Source organism: Eptesicus fuscus, chromosome 13 (assembly GCF_027574615.1).
Source record: "Eptesicus fuscus isolate TK198812 chromosome 13, DD_ASM_mEF_20220401, whole genome shotgun sequence".
NCBI lineage: Eukaryota > Metazoa > Chordata > Mammalia > Chiroptera > Vespertilionidae > Eptesicus > Eptesicus fuscus.
This window is the reverse complement of record NC_072485.1, coordinates 1370817-1386130: the sequence shown is the minus strand read 5'-3', so window position 1 is coordinate 1386130 and position 15314 is coordinate 1370817. Positions and strand designations below refer to the sequence as shown.

Sequence of the window (15314 nt, the reverse complement as noted above, 5' to 3'; positions counted from 1 at the left end):
ACACCAGCAATGCACTAATCAGAGACAACTTTACACACTCCTCAGAGATACTCCCCATGTGCGCACACCAGCAATGCACTAACCAGAGACAACTTTACACACTCCTCAGAGATACTCCCCATGTGCGCACACCAGCAATGCACTAACCAGAGAGACAACTTTGCACACTCCTCAGAGATACTCCCCATGTGCGCACACCAGCAATGCACTAACCAGAGAGACAACTTTGCATACTCCTCAGATACTCCCCATGTGCGCACACCAGCAATGCACTAATCAGAGACAACTTTGCACACTCCTCAGAGATACTCCCCATGTGCGCACACCAGCAATGCACTAACCAGAGACAACTTTACACACTCCTCAGATACTCCCCATGTGCGCACACCAGCAATGCACTAACCAGAGAGACAACTTTGCATACTCCTCAGAGATACTCCCCATGTGCGCACACCAGCAATGCACTAATCAGAGACAACTTTACACACTCCTCAGATACTCCCCATGTGCGCACACCAGCAATGCACTAATCAGAGACAACTTTGCACACTCCTCAGAGATACTCCCCATGTGCGCACACCAGCAATGCACTAATCAGAGACAACTTTGCACACTCCTCAGAGATACTCCCCATGTGCGCACACCAGCAATGCACTAACCAGAGACAACTTTGCACACTCCTCAGAGACACTCCCCATGTGCGCACACCAGCAATGCACTAACCAGAGAGACAACTTTGCATACTCCTCAGATACTCCCCATGTGCGCACACCAGCAATGCACTAATCAGAGACAACTTTACACACTCCTCAGAGATACTCCCCATGTGCGCACACCAGCAATGCACTAATCAGAGACAACTTTGCACACTCCTCAGAGATACTCCCCATGTGCGCACACCAGCAATGCACTAACCAGAGAGACAACTTTGCACACTCCTCAGAGATACTCCCCATGTGCGCACACCAGCAATGCACTAACCAGAGACAACTTTGCACACTCCTCAGAGATACTCCCCATGTGCGCACACCAGCAATGCACTAACCAGAGAGACAACTTTGCACACTCCTCAGAGATACTCCCCATGTGCGCACACCAGCAATGCACTAACCAGAGAGACAACTTTGCACACTCCTCAGAGATACTCCCCATGTGCGCACACCAGCAATGCACTAACCAGAGAGACAACTTTGCACACTCCTCAGAGATACTCCCCATGTGCGCACACCAGCAATGCACTAACCAGAGACAACTTTGCACACTCCTCAGAGATACTCCCCATGTGCGCACACCAGCAATGCACTAACCAGAGAGACAACTTTGCACACTCCTCAGAGATACTCCCCATGTGCGCACACCAGCAATGCACTAATCAGAGACAACTTTACACACTCCTCAGATACTCCCCATGTGCGCACACCAGCAATGCACTAACCAGAGAGACAACTTTGCATACTCCTCAGATACTCCCCATGTGCGCACACCAGCAATGCACTAATCAGAGACAACTTTGCACACTCCTCAGAGATACTCCCCATGTGTGCACACCAGCAATGCACTAACCAGAGAGACAACTTTGCACACTCCTCAGAGATACTCCCCATGTGCGCACACCAGCAATGCACTAACCAGAGAGACAACTTTGCATACTCCTCAGAGATACTCCCCATGTGCGCACACCAGCAATGCACTAACCAGAGAGACAACTTTGCATACTCCTCAGAGATACTCCCCATGTGCGCACACCAGCAATGCACTAATCAGAGACAACTTTGCACACTCCTCAGATACTCCCCATGTGCGCACACCAGCAATGCACTAATCAGAGACAACTTTGCATACTCCTCAGAGATACTCCCCATGTGCGCACACCAGCAATGCACTAACCAGAGAGACAACTTTGCATACTCCTCAGATACTCCCCATGTGCGCACACCAGCAATGCACTAATCAGAGACAACTTTGCACACTCCTCAGAGATACTCCCCATGTGCGCACACCAGCAATGCACTAATCAGAGACAACTTTGCACACTCCTCAGAGATACTCCCCATGTGCGCACACCAGCAATGCACTAATCAGAGACAACTTTACACACTCCTCAGAGATACTCCCCATGTGCGCACACCAGCAATGCACTAACCAGAGAGACAACTTTGCATACTCCTCAGATATACTCCCCATGTGCGCACACCAGCAATGCACTAACCAGAGAGACAACTTTGCATACTCCTCAGAGATACTCCCCATGTGCGCACACCAGCAATGCACTAATCAGAGACAACTTTACACACTCCTCAGATACTCCCCATGTGCGCACACCAGCAATGCACTAATCAGAGACAACTTTGCACACTCCTCAGAGATACTCCCCATGTGCGCACACCAGCAATGCACTAACCAGAGAGACAACTTTGCACACTCCTCAGAGATACTCCCCATGTGCGCACACCAGCAATGCACTAACCAGAGAGACAACTTTCCACACTCCTCAGATACTCCCCATGTGCGCACACCAGCAATGCACTAATCAGAGACAACTTTGCACACTCCTCAGAGATACTCCCCATGTGCGCACACCAGCAATGCACTAATCAGAGACAACTTTGCACACTCCTCAGAGATACTCCCCATGTGCGCACACCAGCAATGCACTAATCAGAGACAACTTTGCACACTCCTCAGAGATACTCCCCATGTGCGCACACCAGCAATGCACTAACCAGAGAGACAACTTTGCACACTCCTCAGAGATACTCCCCATGTGCGCACACCAGTAATGCACTAACCAGAGAGACAACTTTGCACACTCCTCAAAGATACTCCCCATGTGCGCACACCAGCAATGCACTAACCAGAGAGACAACTTTGCATACTCCTCAGAGATACTCCCCATGTGCGCACACCAGCAATGCATTAATCAGAGACAACTTTGCACACTCCTCAGAGATACTCCCCATGTGCGCACACCAGCAATGCACTAATCAGAGACAACTTTGCACACTCCTCAGAGATACTCCCCATGTGCGCACACCAGCAATGCACTAACCAGAGAGACAACTTTGCATACTCCTCAGATACTCCCCATGTGCGCACACCAGCAATGCACTAATCAGAGACAACTTTGCACACTCCTCAGAGATACTCCCCATGTGCGCACACCAGCAATGCACTAATCAGAGACAACTTTGCACACTCCTCAGAGATACTCCCCATGTGCGCACACCAGCAATGCACTAATCAGAGACAACTTTGCACACTCCTCAGAGATACTCCCCATGTGCGCACACCAGCAATGCACTAACCAGAGAGACAACTTTACACACTCCTCAGAGATACTCCCCATGTGCGCACACCAGCAATGCACTAACCAGAGAGACAACTTTGCACACTCCTCAGAGATACTCCCCATGTGCGCACACCAGCAATGCACTAACCAGAGAGACAACTTTGCACACTCCTCAGAGATACTCCCCATGTGCGCACACCAGCAATGCACTAATCAGAGACAACTTTGCACACTCCTCAGAGATACTCCCCATGTGCGCACACCAGCAATGCACTAATCAGAGAGACTCCCCGACATGTGTAGCTGAGAGATGCACAGACACAACTCCCAAACACCAACCCAGGTGCCTCTTACACATCACCCACATGCCATAGAAATGGCTCCTGCAGACCGTTGAGGCTTTAATACTCATAGAGAAGGCCCAAGAGAGCTCAGGAACGAGAGGGGCGGGCCAGTGCACAGAGCTGCTGGCTGACAAGATATACCCACACTGGGACACACACTCACACACACACAGGAGTATGCACATGGCCATGTGCTAGCATGCACACTCACTCACACACTCACACACACACAGGAGTATGCACATGGCCATGTGCTAGCACACATGCTCACACACACACACAGAGGAGTACACATGTGGCCATGTGCTAGCACACACGCTCACACAAACACTCACACACACACACAGAGGAGTACACATGTTGCCATGTGCTAGCACACACGCTCACACACACACTCACACACACACTCACACAGACACACAGAGGAGTACAATGTGGCCATGTGCTAGCACACATGCTCACTCACACACTCACACACACAGAGGAGTACACATGTGGCCATGTGCTAGCACACATGCTCACTCACACACACACTCACACAGAGGAGTACACATGTGGCCATGTGCTAGCACACATGCTCACTCACACACTCACACACACACACAGAGGAGTACAATGTGGCCATGTGCTAGCACACACACTCACACACACACAGGAGTATGCACATGGCCATGTGCTAGCATGCACACTCACTCACACACTCACACACACACAGGAGTATGCACATGGCCATGTGCTAGCACACATGCTCACACACACACAGAGGAGTACACATGTGGCCATGTGCTAGCACACACGCTCACACACACACACACACACACACAGAGGAGTACACATGTGGCCATGTGCTAGCACACACGCTCACACACACACTCACACAGACACACAGAGGAGTACAATGTGGCCATGTGCTAGCACACACGCTCACACACACACTCACACACACAGAGGAGTACACATGTGGCCATGTGCTAGCACACATGCTCACTCACACACACACTCACACAGAGGAGTACACATGTGGCCATGTGCTAGCACACATGCTCACTCACACACTCACACACACAGAGGAGTACACATGTGGCCATGTGCTAGCACACATGCTCACTCACACACTCACATACACACACAGAGGAGTACAATGTGGCCATGTGCTAGCACACACACACACACACACACACACACTCACACACACAGAGGAGTACACATGTGGCCATGTGCTAGCACACATGCTCACTCACACACTCACACACACACACAGAGGAGTACACATGTGGCCATGTGCTAGCACACATGCTCACTCACACACTCACACACACACACAGAGGAGTACAATGTGGCCATGTGCTAGCACACACACTCACACACACACACACTCACACACACACACAGAGGAGTACACATGTGGCCGTGTGCTAGCATGCACGCTCACACACACACAGAGGACTACACATGTGGCCATGTGCTAGCGCACACACACACACAGAGGAGTACACATGTGGCCATGTGCTAGCACACACGCTCACACACACACAGAGAGGAGTACACATGTGGCCATGTGCTAGCACACACGCTCACACACACACAGAGAGGAGTACACATGTGGCCATGTGCTAGCACACACGCTCACACACACACACAGAGGAGTACACATGTGGCCATGTGCTAGCATGCACGCTCACACACACACTCACACACACACAGAGAGGAGTACACATGTGGCCATGTGCTAGTGCGCACGCATGCCCGCACCCTGGCGATGCACAGGATGCACAGCGTGCAGTCAGGTTAGGAGAGGAGGCTCTGGGCTGTGGGGAGCAGAGAGGAGGGGGTGGAGAGGCCCTCAGAGATTTCAAAACAATTCTGGTTTCGAAATGCTGGACCCAGGGCCATTCCCGGCCTGGGGGTGGAGAGCCAGGGGGAGGGCGGCTGGGCCAGTGCAGATCAGCCAACCAGCCCCAGGGGGGAGGGGGTGGACAGCCCCAGGCCCTGAGGAAAGGGGACTGGAAGGTACAGCGGCAGGAAAGGCAGGTGCCGGGTCCAGCAGGGAGGCCGAGGGAAAGGGACACAGCAGAGGCCTCTGCCTGGCCCCGGCTGGACAAGGTGGGGCCGGCTTCCTTCCCCGGGACTGGGAGGAAAGAGAAACCTCCTGTGCCCTGCCCCCACTCACAGGCGGTGCTGACCACCTTCTCCCCTGCAGGCTGGTACCTGGCACCCCTTTCCCACCCCCACCTCCCCACCCCTCGTGCAGAGCCCCGTGGGGGGCCTAAAGCTAAGGGGTGGGGCAGAGGAAGCAAGGGCCTGTGGGGGGAGGGGGTTGTCAGGGAATTCCCACGCTCACGCTCAGGGCAGGGTGGGGGTCGGCTCCCAGAGAACCCTGGGACCCTCCTCTCCGTGGGGGGAGGGGGTATTAGGAAGATGGGCAGGAAACCACCAGAATGCCTTCAGGACCCTCCCCCCACCTCCTTGGGAAGTGGGCAGTGCTCCCAGGGCAGGGGTGCAGGCCAGTCGGGAGCAGGGACCTGGAGGCGAGCCTAGCACCTAGCAGAGGCCACTCCAGGCTCTGGCTCCAGAGGCCCCGACCAAGCGCCAGTCCCGCGGTCTCCCCAGCCCCTCAGCTCCCAGCTCCTCAGCCAATGGGCCCTCCAGCTCTGGGAGTCACAGGGCAGGACCTGGACGGGGCGGCCTCTCCGGCCCATCCTGGCGCCTCGGCCAGGCCGCCTTTCCCCAGGTCCCTGGGCAGCCCACAGTGTGGCTCTGGGTGGGCAGCTGGCAGGGCTGGCAGGCAGAGGCACAGATCCAAACTAGCGCAGCCAGGCACTCAACAGGTTGGGCCAGTCCCTGGAACAGCCCCACCCCAGGGAGACAGGCCTGGCAGAGGCTCCGTGCCCTAGGCACCCAACCTGTCCCCACTTGGCTGTCCACTTTCCCACGCTGCCATCCCCTCTTCCTCCTCCCGGCAGTGCCCAAAGCTCTTGGGACAAAATGCTCTTTCCCCATCGCCCTTGGGTGCCCAGGCTCCGGGAGCACCTCACTCTGAGCAGCCAAGACGCCCAAAGAAGAATAAACACGGTGTCAAAGCAATGAGAACCCCAAAGTGCCCCCACCTCCTTTCAGGCCCTCACTCAGGCATCCTGGCCCCCACAGCTGCCCCCCGCCACTATCCTTGGCACTGGGATGGAATTTGGCACGAGAGGCAGTGTGGGGGTGCCCCCAGCTCCTGTCTTGGGCTCCTGCTGGAGCTGCCATTGCCTGCAAACCCGGTCCTTTCCTTGCCCCCCACTCCTGGGCTCCAGGGAACTCCCTCCCGACCACTCCCCCGCCAGGTGCCAGCCCCTCTTAGCAGGCATCGCCTCTATCTAAAGCAGGTGCCAGGCATTACACCCTCTGCTGAGTTGACACTGCCACCCACCAGGCCTCTGCCCAGAATGCTACCCCTGCCTGTTCAGGGAAACCGAGTCTCTAGCCCAGAGCTCCTGCTGAACCCAGGGACCCGGAAGCTGGGAGGCAGGAACTATCCAAAGTCAAGGGTGCCCAACACAGATCAATCGCAAGTTCACCAGGTCCCACATCCCCACTGCTGTGACGGTCCCAGTTCCTGGGGACCAGCGATCCTTCCCCAGGCCTCTGCAGCTCCTCCCCACTCTGACTTTCCACCCCAGTCACTCACAGCCTCACTTGGAGTCTCCACGTGGACGTCCAGAACCCACCTCCTGCTGCCCCAAGCACAAGAGTGGCTCTGGACCCAAGAGTATAGGCAGTCTAGCCCTCACAAGTACCCCCCCAACATTAGTACCCCACCCACTTTCGGAGCAACACAGGTGAGCAGAGAGCCTCTGGAGGGACGTGGTCAGAAGGCTGGCCTTCAGGCCCGATCCCCTGGGGGCGGCAGCATCTTCCTCCCTGGCACCAGACTCCCCCACCCTTCGCCTTCTCTGCCATCCTCCCCCTGCCCCGAGGCTTCTCTCAGCAGGGCCTCAGAGCTGACACCAGAGAGACAGGGCCTGAACGCGCGTCCTTCGCCCGGGGCCATGGAATCGCCTCCTGCCCCGGAGGAGGCCGCCAGCAGCCCTAGCCCCGGAGTGGCTGCTCCTGGGAAGGCCGAGGAGCTGGCAGAAGGGCAGGGAAGCCCACCCAACTGGGAAGTAGGTTGGAAAGCTGCCTGGAGACATCTCGGCTCGCAGACACAGTGGGGAGCAGCCTGCCCAGGTGTGCCTCTTCCCAGGGCGATCACCTGCGCAGCCCACCTCCCCCAGAGCAACACTTTCCCTCCCTGAGCACAGGCCTCCCCCAGACAGGACACAGACACCAACCCCCAGCAGAGACAGACAGAAAGAGAGGGAGGGGGAGTGTCAGAGAAAGCCGGAAGGAAGGAAGGAAGGAAGGAAGGAAGGAAGGAAGGAAGGAAGGAAGGAAGGAAGGAAGCTGGACAGACAGACAGAAGTTGATCCTGGCTTTACTGTTCCAGAGAGGCAGCCTCCAGATTCCCAGACCCTGAGGAGCGAGCTCCTCTCAGCCCCCAGGGGAGAAGGGAGAGGAGACCAAATCCCAGCAGCCCCGGGACAGAACGCCTCTCAGGCAGGCCCTGGGATAGACCGCATGTCCGCCAAGAAGAAGCCTGAGCCTCCCTTCTCGTCCCCACATTCCTTTGGGCCAAGGCAGGGGCCACTTCCCTTAGTGCAGGGACACCTCCAAGGAACTCTGTGGTCGCCCAACCCCCCACCGCCCAGCCAAACCCACACCAAGAACCCTCGGCTGGGGAGACTCCTCCAGGCACAGCCCCTGCTGCAGAGGGTGACCCCAGTGATCCCCAAACCCAATGCACCTCCTTAGGGAGGTTCCCATCAGGCATGGAGGGGTGCTGGGACCCAAGGAGTGGGGAAGCCTAGGAGGGGGACTACAACTCCCAGAAGCCCCCAGGGCAGGGCTGCTGCTCCAGCTGGCCCCAGGCCGGCCTTGTTCTGTGCTCTAGGGTGGCAGGGTCCCTGGCTGCCCCTGAGCCCTCCCCACTGTGCTCTGGGGCTGCCTACCAGATTGGGGGCCCAAGCGTAACCTCCACGAACCCTGGGGGTGCCCCCGCCCATTAAACAGCTCGGGGGTGCGTTCCCGAGGGCAAGAGATATTCCGACTGTGTCCCCCTCCCCAGTTCGAACTGGACCTCCCTCCCCGCGCCCCCGCTGGCTAGGCAGGACCTTCGCCCTCAGCCCAGCCCGCCCCTCACCTCTCGCGGGTCGGGATCCTCAAGCCAGGCCGGAGCCGGACGCCATGACCAGGTCCGGGTCGGTGGGTAGATCGGGGTCCTGCTCGCCAGTCGGCGGTGCGGAGGGCGCAGGAGGTGGTCCTGGATCCTGGGTACCTTGATCTCAACACCAGCCTGGCCGGGGCGAGGGTGTCCAGGGTCGCCGGGCGCCTAGGTCCCAGCTTCCCGGTCGCGGAGCATGGTCGTGGGCGGCGGGGAGCGCGCGCCCGTCAGTCCCGGTCTCGGGGCTGGGGTCTCGGCCCGAAGCTCAGGACTCGGCTCCCGCGCCTCCTTCTCCTCCTCTTCCTCCTTCCTTCCTTCCTTCCTTCCTTCCTTCCTTCCTTCCTTCCTTCCTTCCTTCCTTCCTTCCTCCCTCCCTCCCTCCCTCCCTCCCTTCTTCCCTCCCTTCCTTCCTTCTTCCTTCCTTCCTCGCTTCGCCTCCTCCTTTCACTTTCCCCGGAGCCGGCGGGGCGGCGGGCGCGGGGCGGGGAGTGGGCTGTCTGGGCGCTTATTGTTGGCCGCGCGCCGAGGGTCCGGGGCGCAGCCCCCGGGCGGCGCGGCGCGGGGGGACCCGGGCGTGCGGGCGGCGGGCCGGCTGGCTGCGGGCGGCGGCGGGGGTGCAGCGGCCCCGCGTCCGGGGCATGTCCGGCCTCTGGCTCCGCCGCGCGCCGCCGCCTTCCCGGGCTCCGCTGCGCTGCCGGGGCCTGGCCCGCTGCGCTCGGCTCCGCTCCGGCCCCAATACGCTCCGCACCGGGCGCGCTGGCGGCCTCCTTCTGCCTTCATTCCAGAGCCGCGCGGCCCCTGTCAAAATAAGAGCTCCCCCATCTCCTCCTGCCCAGCCGGCTCCCCGGCCTCCCAGCGGCCTGACTCGGTAAGGCGCCGAACCGGCTGCGGGGAGGCCGGTGGGTCGGGACGGGAGGGGGCTGCTACCCCTCTCCTCCCGCCAGTAACCGCCCACGCTGGGGCGAGGCTACACAAAACTCCCGCCCCTCCGACCCACACGGATGGGAAGCAGCAGGGTGCCGGGACTCCCTCAACCCCCCACTCCCGGGTCCCTGCGGCTTGTCCGCACCCACCTCCACCAGGCGCTGAGCATCTCCTCTGGTCCTCTCTCCTGGAGACCATGACGTTGTTGAGGACACTGACTGGGTGTTTCCTTCTCAATTCTCAGGACAAAGTGGCTGCTGAGAAACTGTTTGTGGAAGTGAAACCGTGGTCTTCTCCCAAGAACTCTGCTCACATCAGAGTGACACACACACACACACACACACACACACACACACCCCTATCTGAGAGCAGATGCAATGGAAATGAAGTTGTACTTTTTATTTCACGTTACTTCAGCGCTTACCACAAACCGTGAGAAAGATGTTCCGGCCCATTCCACTGAGGAGGGAACTGAAGTCTGCACTAGCGAAGGACTGCCTCCGGCTTTCACAGCGGGAAATGGAAACCCAGGACTAGAATGTGGGTCTCCGTGTCCCAAGGCACTTTCCCTGTGTCCCACTGCCCTCACCCACCCAGAATTAATACCAACAAGTAGGAAGGATGGACTGTCCTATATATATCTGGATGCTCCAAAAGATCCTTGAGGGCCCAAACCATGCCTCCTATGCCGGTTAATAATGCGGATTTTGTAATCAAAGAAAACAATGATTTCAAGAGAAACATCGAAAGTGCTTTATTCAAAGTAATGGCCATCGCTAGCTACACATTTCCCCATCTTTCAGGTAATTTGTGGATACCGTCCCAATAGAACTTTCCTTGTTTTGAGGCAGACCATTCAGAGACCCAATTTTCCACTTCTTCGTACGTTTTGAAGTGCTGCTCAGAAAGTGCGTGTGCCATCGATCGGAACAAGTGGTCATCTGAGGAGCAAGGTCTGGTGAATACGGCGGGTGGGTTAATACTTCCCAGGCAAGATCTGTTAACGTGTCTTTAACTGGTTTTGAAGTGTGTGATGGTGCGTCATCATGAAGCAAAATTACTTTGCCGTGTTTACTGGCCCATTCTGGTCGTTTTATGATCAAAGCGTGGTTCAAATTGATTATTTGTTGTCGGTAGCGATCAGTGTTAATGGTTTCACCTGGATTTAGAAGCTCATAATACACCACACCTTCCTGAGCCCACCAAACGCAGAGCATTGTCTTCTTTCCGAAGCGATTTGGCCTTGCAGTTGATGATGGTTGACCTGGATCAACCCATGATTTTGTGCGTTTGGGATTCTCAAATCCACTTTTTATCGCCAGTTACAATTTGATGCAAAAAAGACTTTCTTTCGTGCTGTTGAAGCAATGTTTTTACTGATGACTTCGGTTTTTCATTTGTCTTTCGTTCAGTTGATGTGGCACCCATTTGCCTTCCTTTAAAATCTTTCCCATTGCTTGTAAATGATTGGAAATTGTTTGCTGAGCAATGTTTAATCTTTCTGAAAGGTGTGTTTGAGTTTGACATGCATCTTCATCCAATAATGCTTGTAATTGTTGGTCTTCAAACTTTTTCGGTTGACCTGGACATTCTTTGTCTTTCACATTGAAATCATCACTTTTAAAGCATTTAGACCAGCGTCCACAAGTATCTTGAGATGGAGCATGTTCACCATAAGCTTCCCGAAGTATATGATAACTTTTTCTTCAAAATAAAGTAATGAATTAAAACTTCCCACAAATGCTTTTTTTTTTTTGGCACAAAATTCAACATTTTTAAGCGTAAAAATATCTATGATGTTAACACCTTCAGCAAATTTGACATAGGAAGTTTTGAAGCTTGCTGTCAATACAACAAAATAGCATACATACCAAATCGCATATATATCAACATATGTGTAGCTCCAGCTATTGGAAAAGATCCACATCATTAACTGGTACACCTGGTGTATTCCCCACGGCATTCAAGTGCTGGGGTCATAGTAGGGCTTCCATAAATTCACCGGATGGGTGAATGGTGCCAGCACCTGGGCCAGTCAACAAAACATCCCCAGTGTCTACCACCTGCTGCACCAGCACCGAGCTGGGTTGGGGATCGACTCATCACAGCCTCTGAGCTGGTGTTGTTCCCACTTAAAGGAAAAGCAAGCTGAAGCCCAGAGAGGCTGAGCTTTGGTGTGAAACAATCCTAGGGCCTAGATAGTACCTGACCCATGTAATTAGGGTTTAATTTCCTCTCCCGTCTCCAGGGTCCTGTGGGTATAATATGAGCTACATCCCAGCCAGTGTGGCTCAGTGGTTGAGCATCCACCTATGAACCAGGAGGTCAGGGTTCGATTCCCAGTCAGGGCACATACCCAGGTTGCAGGCTCGATCCCCAGTGTGAGGCGTGCGGGAGGCAGCGGATCCATGATTCTCTCTCATCATGGATATTTCTATCTCTCTCCCTCTCCCTTCCTCTCTGAAATCAATAAAAATATTAAAATAAAAAAATATGAGCGACAAGGCCAGAAGGCCATTTCTCCAACAGGATGCTTGTCATAAGGAAGGGTCCAGCCCCTGTATGCGGATCAGTCTCCTGTTACATACATGACAAGCTACGCGGCTTGTTCTGACCGTGTAGCACATTGCCCGGCTCCTAGAGGTTCCCGGCACGGTGTCAGCGGGTGATAGCTGGGTGCCAAGGGGTATCTGAAATGTGGTCCACTGTCAGTCAGGGGGACTCGGCGTGTACTGTGGGGCAGCCGCGCAGAGCGCTCCGCAGGGTGGGGCTGTGACCCACTCCCCCGCGTGGGCTCTGGGCTGGGGTGTGGAGCTGAGCTTGGGGCAGCCACAAGTTCTGGGTGGGACCCTGGAGGCGGGAGGAGAGGTGGGGAGAGGCCGGGCCCACGGATGGAATCGCGCGGCTCCCCCTACCGGCGGACTCGGGAACCACGCATTCCTGTGCATCTGAGTCACAGGTGTGTCCACGCCGGCGGTGGAGGTGGAGGTGGAGGTGCCGTGCGAGGGTGGCGGTGGTGTGTGCGGACACCTGTTTGTGGGGGTGCAGGGCGGGATGCCAGCGCCACGAGGCCTGTCTCTGGGATCCCAGGGTGTGCACAGGCAACTACATCTTGTCATGCGATTTACCTTGGGGCTGGGGAGGGGGAGGGGCGGCGCTGGGGCTGCTGCCGACCTGGAGGACTTCCTGCGAGAACCCGGAGCAGGGACCTTCCAGCGGGCCCCTCTCACTGACCTCGCGAGGAGGGAGGGACGCGGGGCTGGAAGGGATTCGGTTCCTAGGAAGCGACTCTATTTCTTAAAGGAACTAGGGCCCAAGAAAGGGTTAACTTTGCGCCCCGCAGTGACTTTCATCATTGGCTCAGGGCACTGTCCGTCAGAATTCTGGGGCAGGGTTTGCGGGTCCGTCTGCGGAATGCCTGGGGCCCCGCACTTGCCCCTCACCCCCCACTTGGCTTCGCTCGGGGATGCACCCACCGCCCCCTCGGGATGCAGACAATTTCCCGGGCCGGGAGGAGGACCTTGGGGCGTCCCGGCCCCCGCTCCCGCCAGCGGCCTGGCTGCCTGACGGATGGTGATGACGTGACCGAGCTTCTGGGCAGGGCCGTGCCGGCGCGGAACACTCCGCTCCCCCTCGACGCTGCCCAGGGCCTGGCACCCACCGCTCAGAGCCCGCTGCCCGGCTCTCCCACCTCCATCCAGGGCGGGGGCTCCGGGGCCGCCTCCCCCGGCGGCCCTGGTTTCAGTCCTGGGAGGAGGCGGCCCCGGGTCGGCCTGCAGAGGGGTTCTGCCGGCATCTCTCCTGGACGGGCCACCGGGCCCCGCCAACCTGAGCCGCAGAGGCGGGGACGGGGTCGCCGGGGAAAGCGGCTCGGGAAGGCCCCGGGGCGGGAACGGGAGGCTGGGCGGGGGCAGGGGGAGGGACTCTTATCCTGACAGGGCTCCCGCCTTCCCCGCCGGAGGGTTTGGAAAAACTGAGCGGGCGGCGGGGCTGGGCTGGAAAGCCCGCAGCCCACCTCCCGGGACACAAAGGTGGGGAGCGCGGGGGGCAGGGGGGCGGCGAGAGCGCGACCCCGGGAGGGCGTGGCCTCTTTGGGGACTTGGGGCCCCGGGGCCAGGTCCCTGGGGAGGGGGTTCCTGGCGCTGTCTCCCTGCAGTGTGTCCCCCCTTCCCCTCCGCCCACCCACCACTTCCTCCTGCCGGCTCCGGGCCCGCGGACCGGGCAGACTTAACTCCTTCCGCGCCGGCCCGGGGACGCGAGGTGGGCCGCCTTGGGGGAGGGCGGGACTGCCGCCCCCGCCCCCCGCTGTTTAACACCTCGTAGCCCGGAACGCGATCTCACGATGTGGGGGGTTCCGAGCCCTGGAAGGTTGCCTGCGGCCCGATGAGCGACCCACACCAGGCACCGGAGAGCCGCCTCGTCCGGTCCTTTCTCCGGCCAACTCGTACCTGTCTGCCCGCCCCGCCGCCTGGCTTCTGGGCCCCTCCCTCCCTCCCCTCTCCGCCGCTCTCCCTCTTACCCCCCCCCCCCCCCCCCCATTACGGGGTCCTGTTCGTTAGAGGCTGCGGGGACCCTGAAGCGTGGGCGGTAGCCGCCTCCGCATCCTGCCCGCGAGGCCGGCGCTGGGAAGCCACGCCTCTCACCTCCGGGGCCTCCGGCACCCACGGGGGCGGGGGGGGGGGGCGCAGCTACCCACGGAGGCAGGTGATGCCGGCCGCCCCGGCTCCAGCCAGGACAAGGGCCGCAGAGATCAAAGAGGCTAAGTTCTCCACAACACCCCTTCTCCATCAGGTTTTTTTAAAGGATGAATTTTTATTGATTTCAGAGAGGAAGAGAGGGAGAGAGGGAGACACAATGATGAGAGAAAACCGGCGATCGGCTGCCTCCTGCACACCCACACTGGGGTGGAGCCCGCTACCTGGCCTGTGCCCTGCCCGGGAATCCAACCGCGACCTCCCGGCTCCTAGGTGATGCTCAAACCCTGAGCCACCGGGGCGGGCTCCGATCAGACCTGCCCTCCGGTTATGCTGTGAATGACTGGCGGAGGGAAGGACCTCCGACCAGGCAGGAACGGGTTAACGGACTACCGGGCTCCAGGGCCCGGAGAGGCGCCGCCTTTCTGGGTGCCCCGCGCGTGGGTGGGGGATTGGAGGGAGAATGACCCTCGAGCTGCTTTTCGCCCCCTGGTGGCCAGGCGTGGCTTAGCCGTCTCTTGCCGAAGCCAGCTTGGGTGGAGCCGCGAAGGGCTGGGGAGACAGCTTCCGTCCTCCCGCGGCCCCTTTGGGGGAAAGAGTGGCCTCTGGATGGGCTGATGGAGTGAGCGAGCCCCGCAGGCCCTGCCATGCCAGCCCCAGTCAGCAGGCCGCCTTAGCCACCCAGATCCTGGCCTAAGGGACTCCACCCGTGGGTGTCAGGTGCCAGACCCTGCAGGAGGGAAGGGAGAGAAAGAAGACACAGGCCAAAACAGAAGTCCTCCCAAGGTTTAGACTCCGTAGAGGGCTCCGTAGAGGGAAGC

The 15314-nt window shown here is 58.0% G+C and overlaps 1 protein-coding gene across 2 annotated transcripts in view; it reads right to left on the bottom strand.

Annotated features, from left to right (window-relative positions):
- Positions 1-9096, bottom strand: part of BCL9L (BCL9 like) — a 35210-nt gene extending 26114 nt beyond the window's left edge. For both annotated transcript variants that reach the window (XM_008150091.3, XM_028158436.2), the window contains exon 1: positions 8855-9096. The gene's annotated coding sequence lies outside the window, so the exon portion shown is untranslated. The remainder of the gene's footprint in view (positions 1-8854) is intronic.
- Positions 9097-15314: the final 6218 nt, after the last annotated feature.